This window comes from Bufo gargarizans, chromosome 2 (genome assembly GCF_014858855.1).
Source record: "Bufo gargarizans isolate SCDJY-AF-19 chromosome 2, ASM1485885v1, whole genome shotgun sequence".
Taxonomy (NCBI): Eukaryota; Metazoa; Chordata; class Amphibia; order Anura; family Bufonidae; genus Bufo; species Bufo gargarizans.
Genome location: NC_058081.1, coordinates 298,534,917 through 298,555,814, shown reverse-complemented (window position 1 = coordinate 298,555,814; position 20,898 = coordinate 298,534,917).

Genomic DNA, 20,898 nt, shown 5'->3' with positions numbered 1-20,898 from the left:
GGGACACATCACAGCTGTGTCCAGTCATTGGCTGCAACACCAACCTGACCCACAGCAAACCAGATATTGATAATGGGGTGACCGGAGATCTGCAACAGCTGCAGGGGAGGAAAGGAGCTGGAACTAAGTGGCAGGAATCAGGTAAGTATATTTCCCTGCTAGGTCCATTCATGGTGGGCTTGCGCCTGAGGGTGAAAACCCCTTTTAAGATGCATCCTGCATAACACTAATTACAGCGGATATCCAATATAGTTAAGCATATGTAACAGCATAGTAGCTCAGATTTTTTATCATTTTTAGAATACTGACATTTTAAAGTTTAAGAAAAGGTATATGGCAAGAAAGAGTTGGAACCGCACCATGAATACGTGTTTAATAAAGAGTCTTTTTCTGACACAATGACACTTTCGTCAGTGGGCTTTGTTAGGAGAGGCAGCTCAGCCCGATGGCCATTTCATCACAGTGCTGAACAAACCCATTAAAGTAAAACACACAGTAATAAAAAAATAACTGATTACTTACGTGCTTACATTCATGGGATAAAATTTGATTTACTAAAAAATATTCAGGGAGAAAAGTAAGTAGGGGAGTGACCACAAATGTAATTAATATAAATCCCAAAATGCAGTAACATAATTTTTTGTATGTTAAAAGCCATTACGGAGCATTTGTTTTATGCTGAGCATAAAAAATTTCCATAGTGTTCTTGTATATGATACAGATAAGGTGACATTTCTCTAGGGACCCACAGTAGGGCAGCTATACCTGGAGGCAGACAGAGTAAAAAGAAAAAAAATCACAGTTAATAGTAATACACTGAAATGTAGGCTTTGTCAAGGGCAAAAATAGGAAACTTTAACAGTCATAGAAATATAATATAAATAATAAAATATAGTGCTGTGAACTGGAGTATAACTAGATTAAAACCTTGAAAACAATCAGAATATTTCAGAGAATGCAAGAGATTTTAAAAATCACAAAATTCACAATATGTTCATTGTGTTACATGATTGTCACAGATTTCACCTTTTACAATGCAGGAAATCCACTGGAAAATCCGTATTACAGGATATACATGCATGATATAAAATAAAATATGTAAAGCAGATATAATATAGTGCATGACAATGTCTTTGTAATGAAACCAGAACCAGCTCTGTACCTCACACTGATCCAGACAATGACGGACTGGGGTTCCTTGGGACCACCAAAGGAAATTATTCATGGGGCCCAACCACTATATCATCAATAAAATCTAATAGGTTTTGATTCAAAAGTGATTTGCTCCAAATGTTTTTTTTTTATCCTGGACCTTGGGGCCCACTATGGTGTTAATGCCCAGGCCCATCAGAGGATGCTCTGGTACTCTGGTGGACCAGTTTAGCGCTGGATCCAAAGCTCTGCACATTTATTGCTCCAACTGCTCTGCTAGATTATCTTCAGGCTGACAGCTCAGGGAGTGTGTTCTTTCTCAAGGGTGTGTCCTTTTTCAGGGGGCATGTCCTTTCTTCTTCAGCTCTCTCCCTATAACTTTCACAGTGTTTAATAAAATATATGGATGGTAGCAGTTGAAGGATGAAACTGAGCATGCGCGACCACCTCAGTAGGTGGACGTGCACATTACTATACAAATTTAACACAAGGGGCACCATTATAATGAATAATAATGATTTACAGGTGTGTCAATGGGAATTAAATGAGAAACCTTTGAGTTTGGTGGAACAACACGGTAATTTAATGTTACTATCTCTGCATTGCGAATCATCATATATTGACGATAGTTTAAAAAGGGATTTCAAGCCTCCTAATCCAGATTTTTACCCGGGAAGTTCAAGAGTGATAGGTTTCAAGAACTTGTGGAGAGAGTTTTAATGCGATTAAACAGTAAAATAAATAAAAAAAAGGGCTCAAATAAAGATAATATGACTAAATATGAGAGGGAGGCACTCTGTGAATTAAAACGAAACACAGATCTAGTAATAAAAAATGCGGATAAAGGAGGCTGTTTTCAATGCCGGCTTATGTAAGCAACAAAATGAGGAATTGTTAAGTGACACATCTGTTTATCGGAAACTACATACTAATCCACCGAAAGACTTCCTGCAAGCAATGATAAAAATGCTACAGGAGGGTGTAAGATTGGGGTTTTTGGATAAGAGGATGGCAGAGTATTTGCTAATACAACATCTAGTAACCTCCGGTGTTCCATTCACTCTCCAAGCTTCATAGGAGGTCCGTCCCCCTGAGACCCATTGAGACAGGTGTTGGGAGCCTCGGGGAGCATCTGGGAGCCTGGGTTGACTATTTTCTTCAGCCTCGTACAGAAAATCCCAAGCCATATTAGAGACCCTAAACATGTATTGGATTTAGTCAACAAACTGGAATGGAGAGAGGGATATAGATGGGTCACATGTGATGTCATGGGTTTATACCGCTCAATTCCGCATCATCTAGGGTTATTATCTTTAAAACGTCACTTAGATGTACACTACCTACAGTCCAGCTTTAAAGTAGTTCATTTACATTCAGGGGAGTTCCTTTAGGGCCACAATTATTTTTGCCCTTGATGGTGAATATTTTTTGCAGAAGAGAGGAGCATCAATCGGTACAAAATTTTCCTGCTTGCAAAAATGTTATGGCCCATTGGGAGGAATTTGATGAATGATGACAATATTCTTCTGCCCCACATTGTATGGTTCGACAGATTTATTGATGACCTAATATTGGTGTTGGGAATCCACTGACAGTTTGTACGTTACATAAATAAGAATCAAATGAACTTGCATTTTACTCATCATATGGCACATAAGAAAATGCCCTTTTTAGACATTGATTTATCCAAAGTAGTAACATCTTCATGTCACCCCCTCCATGTGGTGAATAGCATCCCATATGGGGAGGGAATCAGAGTGTGTTGCAACTGCTCTGATGATGCAGTTTTTGGAGGAAATGGAGGGTCTTTTAATCCAGATTTAGATCAAGGGGATCTTCTAAATATGTATTAAAGGATGTGATACAAAGAATAAGAGAACAACAAATTGTAACGGTCACGTACACACACACACAGGGGGGAGGATAGTGACCACTGAGCTCCACCCTCACCCCTGGCCTTGCCTACTTGCCTCACAAGTCCTGATGACAGGGGACAACTGGACGGCAGTTACAAAAAAAAAGGTGAGACCCCAGCAGAAGAATTGACACGGTTATTCAAAGCTAATTCAGCCAATGGAGGAAATTTCACCCATAATTGCTGGTCATCAGCAACATACAACCTCAAGAATTGTTCCACAGACTGATTAAGGCGTTCAGTCTGCCCAATACTCTCAGGGTGGTAGGCAGAGGAAAAAGACAATGAAATTTGAAATTTTTGACAGAAGGCCCTCCAGAATTTGGACACAAACTGCACACCCCTGTCAGAAACAATATTTTCCGGGATACCATGCAATCGAACAATTTCTTTCACAAAAATAGACGCCAGGGTTTTGGCATTCGGGAGTTTAGACAGGGGAATGAAATGAACTGGAGGCCTGAGGAGTGGAAGAACCTTGCTCTAACTCACAAGAACTGAGTTTTTTCCCTAGCTCCTGCACCATCTGCGTCAGATTAGAGACATGGTCAGTCAGGGTCACCAGAGGATTCATTATACAGTGGTTATTGGGCCTGTTAATCTGTAGCGGTCACGTACACACACACAGGGGGGAGGATAGTGACCACTGCGCTCCACCCTCACCCCTGGCCCTGCCTACTTGCCTCACGAGTCCTGATGACAGGGGACAACTGGACTGCAGTCCCTAACTTAGGATACGTGCGGGAAGGACAGACAAGACAAATAACGGATAGTGAACGGACCGGGTCAAAACCAAAAGGACAACGCAGTACAGAGGGATAAGCAAAGAAAGGTCAGGAGAAGCCGGGGTTATGAATACCAGGAGAGTCGAGAAGTACCAAAGGAGTCCGCAAAGAATAGTCAGGTGGAAGCCGAGGTCAATATACCAGGAAGGATGCGCAGTACAGGAGGAGCAGGCAAAGGATCAACAGGGAACAGGATCAGGTAAGTACACAGGTATCCAACAACTGCCAGGAACCTAAATTAACAGGCAACCTGTGGCCAGCAGGCTGCCTGTATTTATAGTGGGGAGTGAGGGTCATGTGACGTGGCCAGCGTCACATGACCGACAGACCGACCAGTCGAGCACCGAGTGATCAGCTCGGCGCTCAAGGCAGACCTAGGAGCAGGGAGCCTCCCAGCTAGCAAAGCCGCCCTGGGAACGAGGTCAAACACAGATCCTCGCTCCCGAAGCTAAGCAGCAGGTCTGCTGCTGATGGGACACAGAGTGCGCCTTCGGCACTCCGTTACACGAATGGTCTTAATGATAGGCATGACCTTATATTTGAGTATTAATCAGAGTGAAATATAGCCATTCCCTTACAGTTAAATGTATGTCTTTTTATATTCAATTAAAATGTTTAAATTAGACTTGCTATGTGCACACATGTGGTATTAGTGTGATGGGGGGTTGGCATGTTTTAAAAGTAGGCTGTACCACATTCTGGTTAGGTTATGAGAAAGACTATGTGTCGAAACGCATAAATCTGTAGCTCTGTTCTTGTACCATTTTATTTTACTTCAAATAAAAGTGGATTTTATGGGATATCGATCGTGCAGGATATTTATCTGCTGTCAAGTTACCCTGCTCTGGGAGTTCCATGCACGAGGAACGAAGTATCGAAGGGAGAGCTGGAAACTTATGGAATTAAAGTGAATATTTTTTAACAAAAAGGAAAGTACAAAAGTAACTAGTTCTTCATGCTGAATTACAGTAAAATAAAATGTAATGGTGGCACAAGCCCTTTAATATACCATCCAAGCCAGAAGTTCTAGTGGGGTACATATAATTTTTGTAAATGAACATTGACATGTCATATTGATATGTCAGATGTTGTGATTGGTGGAGTCTAGGTGTTCAGATTTCCACCCATCACTAAAACAAATAGGTACAAGCATTCAGCTGATCACCACAACTCTTCATTTCGGATTGCTTCTCCTGAAACAGGGGAGTGAGTGGTGTACAGGTTTATAAAAAGTCTACAGTGCAAGTTATTAAACATTCTACACCAGCTTTCTGGGGTGATTTTTTGCCCTTTTTCTGAAGAAGAAAAAAGTGGGCAGGGCATGGGTGGCAGGGGGTGGGGTCTGCACAAGCCAAAACATTCCAGATTACTGATGCCATTTTATTTTTACACTTGAATTCTACAACTGCTCCTAGATTGCCGTGGGTTTTAGAATCTAGCACAAGTACCTGCCAAGGTCCACCAAGATTAAAAAGAGGCATGTGGTTCTTAAGATATTTGACACATTTCACACCACAATTAAGTAGATCAAGACTGCAGTTAGAAGCGCCAGTATTGATAAATCCCCACACACAATTCCATACGCCACTCACTCAACCAAGAAAACGCAGGGCCAATCAGAAACAAAGGGGCTTGAATCAAACTAAATGAAACACTCTTTATAGGACTCTCTTCCTGGGTCACCAATATCTAATGCCTAATTGTTAAAGAATCTGTCTTTTACTAATGACATTGGAACTACCATATCAAAATGATGGGCCTCGTCATTTGTAATACTATATGTATCAACTTAGTATTTAATGCTACAGAAATCCCAATTGTTGACCTACCATTAACCTCAGAGTTTAACTAAGGTGCATTACAAATGTATAGCATTGCTCAGACTGTGCTATCACCACTTGCACAACAGGTTCACAGATAACAGTGCTCCTGGATTCAAGTGGTACTAAATGCCATGTCTTCAACAGGAGGGTCATTTGGAAAAGAGTCAAAATGTTACATCAGTGTCATGTCTTCACTTAAATCAAGAATCTGAAAACAACACCTTTTCTGTGGCTCTTAAAATACAGTGCTAAGAATGCTGACAATTTGCTGTATGAGGTCTGTGTTCAAAGCTGTTACCATTACCTCCCTATCTCTGAAGTGCCAGTCATCACAGTCTGTCTGCAGTCAGATGAAGAAGACCTTCTGCATTTCTAAAATGTAAATATACTAGAATTAAGAGAGTAATGTATTTTGAGGATTTGATGGGCACTACCATGCAGGCTCTAGAATCACACCCTGCACTCTAGAATTCTGGTTTAGCGACCTTTGGTCTTACTTGCGCAAACATTTTGCAACCACTCAGTTTAGTTTCGAAAGTAGGAAGGGAAGTGGGAATAGTTAGCTATGTTATTTCATTTCAGATTTATAACTGAGACTGAGAAAAAAAAAAGGCAAAAAAAAACTTCAGTGGGGGGGTGGCATTAAAATGGAGAAGCATTTCTAGTCAAAAGTATTACATCGGCACATCTTTCAACCTATCAAAAAACGTGCAACGTTTTCTAAATTTGGCACAAAATACACCAAATGAGACTCAAGCAAAACTGACTTCAAATATTACCCTCATGATAAATTGTCCTCTATATGTGCAAAAATATTCTCACTCCATGAGCCACTGAGGAAGGATCATGTGAGCTCCGAAACGCATTTGGAAAAACAAATAATTATCCTCAAATACCTAAGACAGCAGGAGTCCCAGACAGTCGCATAGATATATGCACTGGGCCGGGAAAGTGCAGGAGTAAGTACAAACCTTACAGCACTCCAGGCCGACAAGCACATATGCCGGACGCCACGTGGGACGACGAACAAGTGTGGAGAAGAGCGTAGCAGAGAATGTGACTGCGCATTGAGAGTCTCTGCTAGCTGAAAAGTACTGTGGACCGCTAAGACATGCGGCACAAACCAGTGTTCATTCCCGGCAGTGAAAGACGGCACAGTATAACTTCAGGAGTGGTAATATCGAGCTCAATAACTCTGAATACATTTATATTATTTTATTAACAATATTACTAAGACCGGAGCAATCAATTACTATTTAGACATAATATTTTCTATTTGGACATATCACAAGGATTGTGGCCATATACAAGGGAGCATACAAAGGGATACGACATTTGTCTGTAATGTCATCTTCTGATATACATACATTGTATATGTTATTATTTTTTGGGGGGGGGTTTGTTTTTCTTATTTTCTCAGCTTTAAATAAAATGATATATTTTTGGAGGTGTATTTCCAGATGGTAGTGTGCCTGTCAATTGTTACATAATACAGCCATGTGCATCAGCTCCAAGACAAAATGTGAATGGAGCACGCAAAAATGTTAGTGTACAAAATTGAGGTAAAGCTTACAGTTACATACTAGCTTGATTTCTAGGCCAAGTGTGCAAACTTCTTTGCTTGGTTCCTTAGCTGTAAACTATAGATTACAATGTTATTATTACAATCAGTTGGTGACTGATCAGCTGGCCCACGGGGTCAGAGACACCAGTGTGAGGCACTGAGGGGTCAGGCAAACTTATAGTAAGCAACCAGATGAGCTGAGGTCATGCAAATCCATTAAACTAATTCTTCAAGGACTTTTTAAAATCAAAGCTGTATGAGCCAAAAACAGACGATGCAGCATTGACTGGTCTGTTTACAGTGTAGCGCCAGCAGAAGACCAGGGAGCGGTGAGTGCAGAAGGAGTGCTATGGGTCTCTGGAGTGGCAATGCCATTCAGAGTAGGAGAGGTAAGTTCATTTATTTTATGTCTTATCTGAGGTCTGATGAGGGTCTGATGAGGAATGGGAATCTGATTTGGGGGTCTGATCCGAGGTCTTATGAGGAATGGGGATCTGATTTTGGGGTCTTATCTAAACTCTGATGAGGAATAGAAGTCGGATTCTGGGGTCCAATCTGAGGTCTGATGAGGATTGGGGGGTCTGGTGAAGACTGGGGTCTGACTTGAGGTCTGATAAAGATTAGGGGCCTCATTTGGGGGTTTGATCTGGGGTCTGATGAGGATTTGGCCTCTGATGAAGATTGGGGGTCTGATCTGGTGGCCTGATGTTAAATATATTTTTTCTTATTTTGCTCCTCTAAATTCTAGGTGCGTCTTATGGTCTGAAAAATATAGTACTCAATTTATTTAATATTTAGTAATACAGTGCCTTTTTTAGAAATGTTAATGCACATTCTTATGAAAGGAACTGAAACATTAAGCATAAGTCGATGTTATATTAAACATTAAACATGAGTTATTTCAAAGCTTAAAAAAAGTAAAAAATAAATGTAAACCAAAAAGCATTCTCAGAGGTTGATCATGCCATAAGAAGTTTTGTAATCATTGCTCATTCCAACATTACTAGACGCAGAGTTTGTTTTACTGTAATAGTCATTTTGTTCATGTTTACTTGTACAAGTAGAATACTGAAATCTGTTTAGTCTGAGTAAACAGACGAAATGAATGTCTTTATGAATTATAAGTTCATTGACAAGTCACCCAGTGTTTGACACAAAAGGTATTATCATCAAAGTGAAGCTCAGACAGGAGAACTTCCTATTAATCTTTGGCTAAATGAGAGCTGTAAGTGGCAAACAATTCACTCCATTGTTTTCACTAGGTGTAGCTGATATTTGCGGCTTGTCTGTTTATGCTTTGATTGCATAAACATACAATAATTCTGTCATTTGCTCTGGTCCATATACTGTAGGTGAAACTGACTCATAAAAAGCAGTAATTACCTTAAAGGGGTTATCCAACCTCTAAAATGCCTCTCCATACACCGGTCCCATCACAGAGGCAGTACTTAACTGGCTCCCTGGAACTCACATCGGGGAAGGGGGGGGGATGCTAGGAAGGATCGTTCCCGTCCCGGGTTGCAATTGGATGACGCAGCGGCAGAAGTGATGGGGGTGCCAGGGAGCCAGGTAATTACAATCCCTTTAATAAAGATCACTAGAATGATAAATATTTCCAACAACCTTTTATAAAGAACTACCTTAGGCTACTTTCACACTAAAGTTAATACTTTCCAGTATTGAGATCCATCATAGGGTCTCAAGACCGGAAGAAGATGCTTCCATTTTGTCCCCATTTATTGTCAATGGGGACAAAACGTAACTGAACAGAACGGAAAGCTCCAAAATGCATTCCGTTCCCATACCAGAAAGCAAAATGCAACATGTTGCGGTTTGCTTTCCATCCTGGAATGCGGAGCAAGACGGATTCGTCATGACCCACAACGCAAGTCAATCAGGACGGATCCGTTTTCTCTAACACAATCTGACACAATAGAAAACGGATCCGCCCCCCATTGACTTTCAATAGAGTTCATGACGGATCAGTCTTGTGTATGCTAAAGATAATAAAAATGGATCTGTTTATAACGGATGCAGATGGTTGTATTATCAGTAACGGAAGTGTTTTTGCTGAACCCTGCCGGATCCAGCAAAAACGCTAGTGTGAAAGTAGCCTAATTGCCCATGCTCCTTCAGTAGCTTTTGGCCAACAGTAATTTCTCCCAACTCCCCTATACACATACACAATCGAGTGTGTATCTATTTTCAATAGAGCGAAAGGAGAAAACTGCTGCAATACACCTTTGGCAGCGGCTTATCTCCCAGGAGAATAAAAGGTCTAGGCATTGAAACACATAATCTCACATAATCTGTTGGGGAATGAATAATCAGGAACTCCCAATACATATTAGATTATCAGCTGCTCAGCCAAAAACAGCGGGTTCAGCCAACAATTATGTGCATGGGGTGTTAAGAGCAACAAGGTTGCTTCCAGGTCACTTTGTTACTCACTTTGGGTAGTTACTATGCAACTGCCCTACATCTGAATCTGGGTTTGGTATCATCTTAGCCTTGCTTGGTTGATTAGGGTGGAGTGCTGTGTTTGAGCCTATTTATATCCAGAGGTCACTTCATTTTGATTTTCATCTATACTGAGCTGCCATGTGCATTTCCTCCCAGATTCTGTTTTAGTTTTCCGTGTTTTCCTCTATAGTCCCACTGAGTCTAGAGTGTTTTCTGTTTATTCTGGCATATGTAGTTCCTCATGGTCTATTATTTTTCCTGCATATTCTGTGATCTGTAGTCCCAGAAAGTTTAGTATGTTGCTGGATCATCTCCTCTTTTTAGTGACCCTGTCATCCAACAGTGAGATTATATAAGTGTCTTGTTTTCTGCCAGTATTAATATGTGCTGATAGGTGCACCATCGTTGAAAGCTGCACAGTGCATGGGGACTTCCATCAACTGTATCTTCTGGCACTGTATCTTCAGCTTCTGGCACTGGTAGCTGATGTCAGGCCCCCAGCAATCTCATATACAGTAGATTATCTGTTCTGAGGATAGATCATCAATATCAAAGTACCGGAGAATTATTAATATATATATTAATAGAGTTCAAAGGTCTGTTTTTTTCTGATAGTTGTGGCCACTATTAGAGGAAGCTTAAGAACTTTTAGAATATTGTAATGCATTGAACCCAATATAAAAACAGTATGCAGTCGGCATTAGATCTATGCATTAAAAATAGAGCTCCAGAAAAAATAAAGATATATTATGAAATTGATCAGCACAGGAATTTAGATCTAAAAATTAAATGTTGAAAAAGATGAATATTTATGTTAAAGGGTTTTCCAGTTTACATCAACATCCTTTAAAGTGATAATTTATGAAAGTAGCTATAATTTTGTAATGTCATTCTTTTAACTTTATTGCGCCTATCTTCTGTTCTGGTCCGAGGTCGCATGACCATGTCCATGCAGCTCTTTCTTATTTCCTGTGATGTTATGTCCATGGGAGTGTCAAAGCAGCAACAGAGGCAGTAATAGGGGAGTGTCTATGTAACTAGCTGGTGGGAGGAGCTATAAACTAGCTGGGTGTTGTTAGGGGCAGTGCCGGAGCTGTGGCAGAGAAAGGTAGTGCACCATTTAGGATGCGACCAAATCAGATTTGTTTACAGGGTGAAACCAGGTTAGGAGAGTCTAAATTGAAAAAAAAAAAAAGCTTAGGGAAGATGTACATGAGGTAAGCAACAACATAAGCATACCTGTGAACAATCATAGTAATCTCAGAAAAGATTAAATTCCTTATACTGCGATATATGAAAATATAATGGTGTTACTTACTTTCCTTCAGCCGTTTCTTATAAAAATGAAGATTTATAATATGTAAATTAGGTCTCTACCAGCAAGTAGGGCGTCTACTTGCTGGTAGCCGCCGCAAAAAAAAACGCTCCCTCGTCGTGTTGATTGACAGGGCCAGACGCGATCTCCTCCTCCGGCCGGCCCTGTCAGCATTTCAAAAGTCGCGCGCCTGTGCTGACGGGGCCGGCCGGAGGAGGAGATCGCGGCTGGCCCTGTCAATCAACACGACGAGGGGCGTTTTTTTGCGGCGGCTACCAGCAAGTAGACGCCCTACTTGCTGGTAGAGACCTAATTTACATATTATAAAACTTTCTTATAAAAACAAACTGCTGAAGGAAAGTAAGTAACACCATTATATTTTCATATATCGCAGTATAAGGAATTTAACTAGCCCCCCCCCCCCCCCCCCCCAAAAAAGACTTTAGTGGGGTGACAGAAGCCCTTTAAGTAGATTTATAATTTATAGCATTCCCTAAAATATATCCTCTAAAGCTAATGGACATATCAAATCCTGGGTCCAGGACTCAGCGCCCTATTTGAAGTCTTTCCTGGCTATGCAGCTTTGCCAGTGATAGTCTCTGACTGCCTAGCTGTGCTCCCAGTTCCAGTTCTGTGAGCTTCTGGATTGTTTCTATTACCGATCTCGACTTTCTTTTTGACCACTGTCTTGTGTATTGGTACTGAGTTTCCGATCTTGTTCTGATCTCCACTTGGCTTTTGGATTTCCCTCTCTCAATTTGGTACTTTCAGATCCTCCTTGTTCCGGCCAATTTTTTTATGGTCTTGTCTTTGTGTTGTCTGTGTATTTGTGTTCGTTGTCTCACACCTTAGCAGAAGAGGAAACATTGCCCAGTTGCAGACTTGCTGTTTAGGACTTGATGTGCAAGTAGGCAGGGAAAGTGAAAGTCCATGTTTGTCCCTACCTACAGACATCACACAGCTGGAGTAGAATTAGCACATATTTTATTAATATTTATTTGTCTTTTTGGGACAATACAGCGTAACACATGTTTGGATTAGACAGCAACTAAGTAGGTTTGTAGTTTAGCAACTTAACCAGAATATTTACATTGTCATAACTCACAGCTACATTTACTGGAATTTACTGCCAAAGTACTAGAACTAATTCAAGCAGTCACTTCCTCTTTGATGACATAATCATTTGATTTGCTCACATGGTCATAATTAGGTTAAAATGAAAATGGAAAAATTGATACAGCAATTCTTTTATTAACCAGCAAGTCAAATATGTCTGCGCGTAAAGCAAATCTCTTGCCCCCCTCTTCTTTTAGGGGGTCATTTTGCCTGATGATCATCTTCTCATTAATCGTTCAGTTTCTTGCAGTATATATATTTTATATATTTGCTATAATCTGCTCTTCTTGCGCTGACTGCTGATGAGCATGCAGTAGTAGTAAGCTTATGACTGGGGTTTTAGAAGATTTTAGAAGATTGCTGATGTAAAAAGACACATAATGAAATAAAGCTGAAATGAAATTTAATGTGTGAAGGAATGATATGAAAGTATTTAATTATTATTTGATGGAAACTATTATTTATATATAATGTAAGGATCGCTCTCTCTGCCTGGGGCGGCGATGACAGACTTGTCATCAAACAGGGTTTTTTTTCAAGCTCGAATGATGCCTTATTCAAATACTTCAGCATACTTCATCTAAGCTCTAACTATACAGAGATCACCCTAACCCACCTCTAAGACCAGCTTCTTAGCTGTGACCCCGCCACACATAGGGTTTGGTCCACCCATCCTCCTGATGGTGACCACGAAAAATAGCCCTTGGAGGGATACGGTCCAGCAGTTCTCATGACTCTGAGTATGTGACACACACAAAAAAACTCAGGCTTTACTCAGCCTTGTGGCTTCCTTCTCTTTCTCTCAATTCCTCCCCCACACACACACTGATGATTTCTTCACCCCTCAGTGATTATTGGGCTAGGGTAATACCTGTAGTGGACTAGGAGTGTGGACTGAGTGACTCCCACTACCAACCTTTCTCTCAGTCCAAAGAAATCCAGCCCACATAATTTAAAGTTTCAGTACTTTTTGCACAAATTTCTGTTCTCTAGCACGAAGCTTAATGGCAAAATTCACAACAGGTGTTTGATCAATGAATCGCCCAATACATTTCCTGGTTTAATTAGAATTGGTACTTAAACAGTCCTCTTCATCATACTGTTCACATTTTGACATCATGAGACCAAGGTGACACCTAACAATAGATTAACAGTAGCTCGCCATTTCAAGGCTTCAAGCAGGATGTTCTCCGACGGAAGTGGCCAATGAGCTTCATTCTAAACAATGCCCTGCGGAACCGGATGATGAATGTCACATAACTCCAGGCACATTCAAGGGAGGTGAGAGGCACCCAAGTCAGACCATTCAAAACCATTTACATCAACATGGTCTGCATGCTAGACAACCTGCAGGGGTACTCGACCACAGGCGTCAACATCTTGCATGGGCCAGGGATCATCTACACTGGACGAGGGACCAGTGGGCCTCAGTGCTGTTCACTGATGATCAATTTATGATGATCAGAAATGATGGCCGCCAACAATGTTGTAAACATCAAGGAGAGCGCTATGCATCAGTCACTGTTTGCCTTTCACGGTGGTGGAGTTACAGTGTAGTGTTACATGCTCTGATGCTCTCCTTTGCCTGATGCTGTCCTTTACCGGGCTCTCCATGGGTAAAGCTAGGCGGAGGCTTCCGCGATACGCACAGGGTAATGGAGAGCATTGGAGCATGAAAGGCTCCGATCCTCATGTCACAGGGCCGGAGGGGTGAAAATGGGGATATGTCTGGGTTCAGCTCTAAACCTGGACAACCCCTTTAAGTTTTTCTTGATGCAATTACCACCTGAACACAGGATGTGTGTTCCATATGTTAGAGTTGTCAATTTAAATAGGTTGCCTGGGTTCAGAGCTGAACCTGGATATATCCCCATTTTCACCCAGGCAGCCCCCCTGATATGAGCATCGGAGCATTTAAATAGCTAGGGCAGTGCTAAAGCCTTCCCATCAGTGCCGGTGACGTCACTGGGAACACTGCTAGGTGGAAGCAGTGTAAAAATATAAACAAAAAAGCCTTTGCCCTGTGTTATTCAAAGCAGGGCAAGGGAGAGCATCGGAGCATGAAATGCTTCCTGGGTGAAAATGGGGATATGTCCGGGTTCAGCTCTGAACCCGGACAACCCTGTAACCTTATGCTCAGATTGAAAAAATAAAGCTATGACTTTCAATTGGCTTTTATTAAAAATATTAAAGGGACACTGTCAGGCCTTCTGAGTATATTTAGATCTTTATATATCCTCCTAGGTCTTGTAATAAGTTTCCAATTCATATAAGTATTATCCCTGTGCGCATTGTAAAACGTGAAAAATAATCTTTATAATCACCTGTCAATCAACTGTCCATTGTGCCCAAGGGGCGTTCTTTGCGCCGCATTTGTGCATGCGCGGGATCGACGAATGTCGGGGACAGGAAAATACCGCCCAGCGAAGTGAATTCTAATGAGATGGGCGTCTCTAAGGATCCGGAAGTTGGGGCGCGGCTGGGCACAAATGCGGCGCAAAGAACGCCCCTTGGGCACAAAGGATAGTTGATTGACAAGTGATTATAAAGATTATTTTTCACGTTTTACAATGCGCACAGGGATAATACTTATATGAATTGGAAACTTATTACAAGACCTAGGAGGGCATATAAAGATCTAATTATGGACAGAAGGCCTGACAGTGTCCCTTTAAGCTATTCTGTCACAAAGGGTTAACTGTTTTTCTAGCTGTGTGACTGGTACTTTCACTTTGTGCTCATCTAATAAGCTTTATCTCAAAACTACTGAGAGGTCATAAACACTTATTTAAGCAACTTATCAGTAAGATAAGAACTAAGCTTAAATAAGTGTTTATAATGTGAGAGAGCAGAGATAATGAGTCCTTCTGTTCCCCAGATGACGGAAAAGACAACTAAGGCTACTTTCACACTAGCGTTCAGCTGTCTGCTTGTGAGCTCCGTTTGAAGGGGCTCACAAGCGGTACCCGAACGCTTCCGTCCAGCACTAATGCATTCTGAGTGGACGCGGATCCGCTCAGAATGCATCAGTCTGGCAGTGTTCAGCCTCCGCTCCGCTCAGCAGGCGGACACCTGAACGCTGCTTGCAGCGTTCGGGTGTCCGCCTGGCCGTGCGGATCCGTCCAGACTTACAATGTAAGTCAATGGGGACGGATCCGTTTGAAGATGACACACTATGGCTCAATCTTCAAACGGATCCGTCCCCCATTGACTTTACATTGAAAGTCTGGACGAATCCGTCTGAGGCTACTTTCACACTTAGAAATATTTTAACAATATAATGCAGACGGATCCGTACTGAACGGAGCCACCGTCTGCATTATATGAGCGGATCCGTCTGAGACGGATCCGCTCTGAACGCAAGTGTGAAAGTAGCCTAAAAAAATAGGCTGCTGGTATAGCATGTCATCTCTGTACAGAAAAAAAGATTCCATATTGTTAATAAAGACCAATTGAAAAAAAATATTTTTAGCTCAAAATAAGTACAAAGCAATAATTTAAAAAAATGCCACACACGTGTATATAGCATAACTACTAGAGTTTTGTATTAAATGGCAATTGACAAGTAATTTTTCTGCCATGGTATTACTAGAGATTTACCACATGGCTGCTAACATTGTTTTCACACTAATAGTTTTATTGACATGGATAATTCAATCATTTTACCAAGTTCCTTAGATATTCTCTGTTTGCTTCTTACTATGTATAGAATCTATTGACCTCCACTGTTGTCATGAATGCTTATACTTAGAGGCAGAATAATCTTGGAAGAAATTTCAGGCAGCTTGATTCTTTTACCTTGGAGCCGTTCCCAGTGACGGTATTAAATAAAGACAACTCCCTGCTTAATCTTTCATCTGCATAAAACAATAGATAGTGGACATCATTGAATTAACCCCTTAAGGATGATTGCTGAACATGTATGGTGCCAGAAGCTGAGCGGGTGCCCTAGTGGCCATTTTCCTGCTGTTTTACACAGCAGACACCTGGAGGCAAAAGTCCAGGATCGCCAGTATTGCAGATCACGGACATTTAACCTTTCAGGTGTCATTGTAACCAAAGCATCTGAGAAGCAAACCCTGGGATCTGAGGCCTACCACGACAATGTTCCTTTGAGCCCTGCCTGTGACAGGGCTCCATAGGAACATAGTGAATCTCCCATAGACTGCAATGGTAATTTATCAGAAGATCTTATGTTCAAATCTCCTAGGGCGGCCAAAAAAAATAGCAACAAAAAGCTTAAAAAATGTAAAATTCAAATCACCCCCTTCCCCACATTAAGAATACAAGTTAATAAATAATAATAATAAAAAGATCATTGCCCTCTCCATGCCCCATAATGTCCATACTATTAAAATATAAACACATTTATCTTTTTTTCGCTTCACCTCTCCCATGAATAAAAGGTGATCAAAAAGTCATATACACTCCAAAATTTCAATAAAAATTACAGACCGTCCAGCAAAACCAGTGGGATGAAGGTATCAGGTACGTTTTCCTGCGTAGGGAAAACCATAAAAACAAAACCCATAAACTATGGTAGAATTTTGTTTTTTCCAATTCCACCACATTTGGAATTTTTTCCGGCCTCCCACTACATCATACGCAATATAAAATGGTGCCATTACAAAACCCAATTTGTCCCACAAAAAAACAATCCCCCAATACGACAATGTGAATAGACAAAAAAAAAAAAAGTTGTGATTCTGGGAAGGCCGGGTGTAAAAAACGAAAACACAAAAAAACATAAAATTGCTCAGTCCTAAGGTGAAATAATTTCTGGTATATTACTAAACCTAATGCACATCAGTCCTGCTTCTCCTGTCATGCACATAAGGTCTGTTTTCTTCCGTACATAGGTCCTATGGTTAGCTTCTTGCTTCCTCAATGTACAGGATGTCATCTGTGACATAACATACAGGGGCAGGAAATTCTAATCGCCACAAGAACCATGTAGGTGTCAAGCACCCTTCACATGTTCAGAAGACAGTATTTAGGAGAAAAATGTTGGAGGGAGGAGTTTGCTATGCAATCGTTTCTGGTGTGTTGCATGCTAGGAATTGTTGGTGGAGATTTATCAAACGGGTGTAGAAATGGGAAGTAGAGCTGGTTTAGTTGTCCATAGCAACTAATCAGATTCCACCTTTCATTTTCCAGAGGAGCTAACTGGTTGCTATGGGCAACTAAGCCAGTTCTACTTTACACCAGTTTGATAAATCTCCCCAGCTTTTTTAAGCATCATGTAGATGGATTCAGTGGCTACACCAAGTACTAGCATCAGGGATAGGGGTGCTCAACCCCACTGTTTGCTCAGACTGGATAGATACTCTCAGAATATAAATACAAATATTTGTTTTCTATATAGTATATTTAATATGTTGAATATTCAAACATGAGTTGTAAACAAACATAATAAAAGGCTGAACTGGATGGACAGATGTCTTTTTTCAGCCTTATATACTATGTTACTAAACTATGTTACACGATATATATTACAATGTGACGGCAATTCCTCAGTGTGATACAGTTCATCGCTGTCCATAATCCCACTGATTTGGATGTTAATATGGACATAGCTTTATGAGAAATAGTTGAACGGTATTGAGTTACAGTTTTGAGTAGATATTGTAGTGAGCATGTTTTTAGCATCATGCTGAAACTATAGACATGTCCTAAATAGGGATGAGTGAACCCGAACTGTATAGTTCGGGTTCGTACCGAATTTTGGGGTGTCCGTGACACGGACCCGAACCCGGACATTTTCGTAAAAGTCCGGGTTCGGGTTCGGTGTTCGTCGCTTTCTTGGCGCTTTTGTGACGCTTTCTTGGCGCTTTTTGAAAGGCTGCAAAGCAGCCAATCAACAAGCGTCATACTACTTGCCCCAAGAGGCCGTCACAGCCATGCCTACTATTGGCATGGCTGTGATTGGCCAGAGCACCATGTGACCCAGCCTCTATTTAAGCTGGAGTCACATAGCGCCGCCCGTCACTCTGCTCTGATTAGCGTAGGGAGAGGTTGCGGCTGCGACAGTAGGGCGAGATTAGGCAGATTAACTCCTCCAAAGGACTTGATTAATCGATCGATCTGCAGCTGTGCATCATTGAGCTGCTGAAATTCAATTGCTCACTGTTTTTAGGCTGCCCAGACCGTTTGTCAGTCACTTTTTTCTGGGGTGATCGGCGGCCATTTTGTGTTTTGTGGTGCGCCAGCACAAGCTGCGACCAAGTGCATTTAACCCTCAATGGTGTGGTTGTTTTTTGGCTAAAGCCTACATCAGGGTGAAGCTGTCACACCAAGTGCATTTAACCAGCAATAGTCTGTTTATTTTTTGGCCATATACTACATCAGGGGCAAGCTGCGCCCGTCACCAAGTGCATTTAACCCTCAGTAGTGTGGTTGGTCAAGCTGTCACACCAAGTGCATTTAACCAGCAATAGTCTGTTCATTTTTTGGCCATATACTACATCAGGGGCAAGCTGCGCCTGTCACCAAGTGCATTTAACCCTCAGTAGTGTGGTTGGTCAAGCTGTCACACCAAGTGCATTTAACCAGCAATAGTGTGGTTATTTTTTGGCCATATCCCAGTCTAATTCTGTCAGTAAATCCATACCGGTCACCCAGCGCCTAAATACTAGGCCTCAAATTTATATCCCGCTAAATCTGTCGTTACCGCTGTACTGTTCTGGCTGGGCAAGTTATTTAGTGTCCGTCAAAGCACATTTTTTGTTCTGGGTTGAAAAACAATTCCCAATTTAGCAATTTCCTAATTTAGTGGTTTCTGCTGTATCAGAGCTATTTGAAATCTATCCCTAAAAGGGTATATAATATTCAAGGTGCACATAGGGTCATTCAGAATAACTTCACTCACACTCTACTGTGCATTTCCAAGTCTAATTCTGTCAGTAAATCCATACCGGTCACCCAGCGCCTAAATACTAGGCCTCAAATTTATATCCCGCTAAATCTGTCGTTACCGCTGTACTGTTCTGGCTGGGCAAGTTATTTAGTGTCCGTCAAAGCCCCTTTTTTTGTCTAGGTTGAAAAACAATTCCCAATTTAGCAATTTCCTAATTTAGTGGTTTCTGCTGTATCAGAGCTATTTGAAATCTATCCCTAAAAGGGTATATAATATTCAAGGTGCACATAGGGTCATTCAGAATAACTTCACACACACGCTACTGTGCATTTCCAAGTCTAATTCTGTCAGTAAATCCATACCGGTCACCCAGCGCCTAAATACTAGGCCTCAAATTTATATCCCGCTAAATCTGTCTTTACCGCTGTACTGTTCTGGCTGGGCAAGTTATTTAGTGTCCGTCAAAGCACATTTTTTGTTCTAGGTTGAAAAACAATTCCCAATTTAGCAATTTCCTAATTTAGTGGTTTCTGCTGTATCAGAGCTATTTGAAATCTATCCCTAAAAGGGTATATAATATTCAAGGTGCACATAGGGTCATTCAGAATAACTTCACACACACGCTACTGTGCATTTCCAAGTCTAATTCTGTCAGTAAATCCATACCGGTCACCCAGCGCCTAAATACTAGGCCTCAAATTTATATCCCGCTAAATCTGTCTTTACCGCTGTACTGTTCTGGCTGGGCAAGTTATTTAGTGTCCGTCAAAGCACATTTTTTGTTCTGGGTTGAAATACAATTCCCAATTTAGCAATTTCATAATTTAGTGGTTTCTGCTGTATCAGAGCTATTTGAAATCTATCCCTAAAAGGGTATATAATATTCAAGGTGCACATAGGGTCATTCAGAATAACTTCACACACACGCTACTGTGCATTTCCAAGTCTAATTCTGTCAGTAAATCTATACCGGTCACCCAGCGCCTAAATACTAGGCCTCAAATTTATATTCAGCTGAATTTGAATACAATACATTGGGCCAAATAATATTTTTGTTGTTGTGGTGAACGATAACAATGAGGAAAACATCTAGTAAGGGACGCGGACGTGGACATGGTCGTGGTGGTGTTAGTGGACCCTCTGGTGTTGGGAGAGGACGTGGCCGTTCTGCCACATCCACACGTCCTAGTGTACCAACTACCTCAGGTCCCAGTAGCCGCCAGAATTTACAGCGATATATGGTGGGGCCCAATGCCGTTCTAAGGATGGTAAGGCCTGAGCAGGTACAGGCATTAGTCAATTGGGTGGCCGACAGTGGATCCAGCACGTTCACATTATCTCCCACCCAGTCTTCTGCAGAAAGCGCACAGATGGTGCCTGAAAACCAACCCCATCAGTCTGTCACATCACCCCCATGCATACCAGGGAAACTGTCTCAGCCTCAAGTTATGCAGCAGTCTCTTATGCTGTTTGAAGACTCCGCTGGCAGGGTTTCCCAAGGGCATCCACCTAGCCCTTCCCCAGCGGTGAAAGACATAGAATGCACTGACGCACAACCACTTATGTTTCCTGATGATGAGGACATGGGAATACCACCTCAGCATGTCTCTGATGATGACGAAACACAGGTGCCAACTGCTGCGTCTTTCTGCAGTGTGCAGACTGAACAGGAGGTCAGGGATCAAGACTGGGTGGAAGACGATGCAGGGGACGATGAGGTCCTAGACCCCACATGGAATGAAGGTCGTGCCACTGACTTTCACAGTTCGGAGGAAGAGGCAGTGGTGAGACCGAGCCAACAGCGTGGCAAAAGAGGGAGCAGTGGGCAAAAGCAGAACACCCGCCGCCAAGAGACTCCGCCTGCTACTGACCGCCGCCATCTGGGACTGAGCACCCCAAAGGCAGCTTC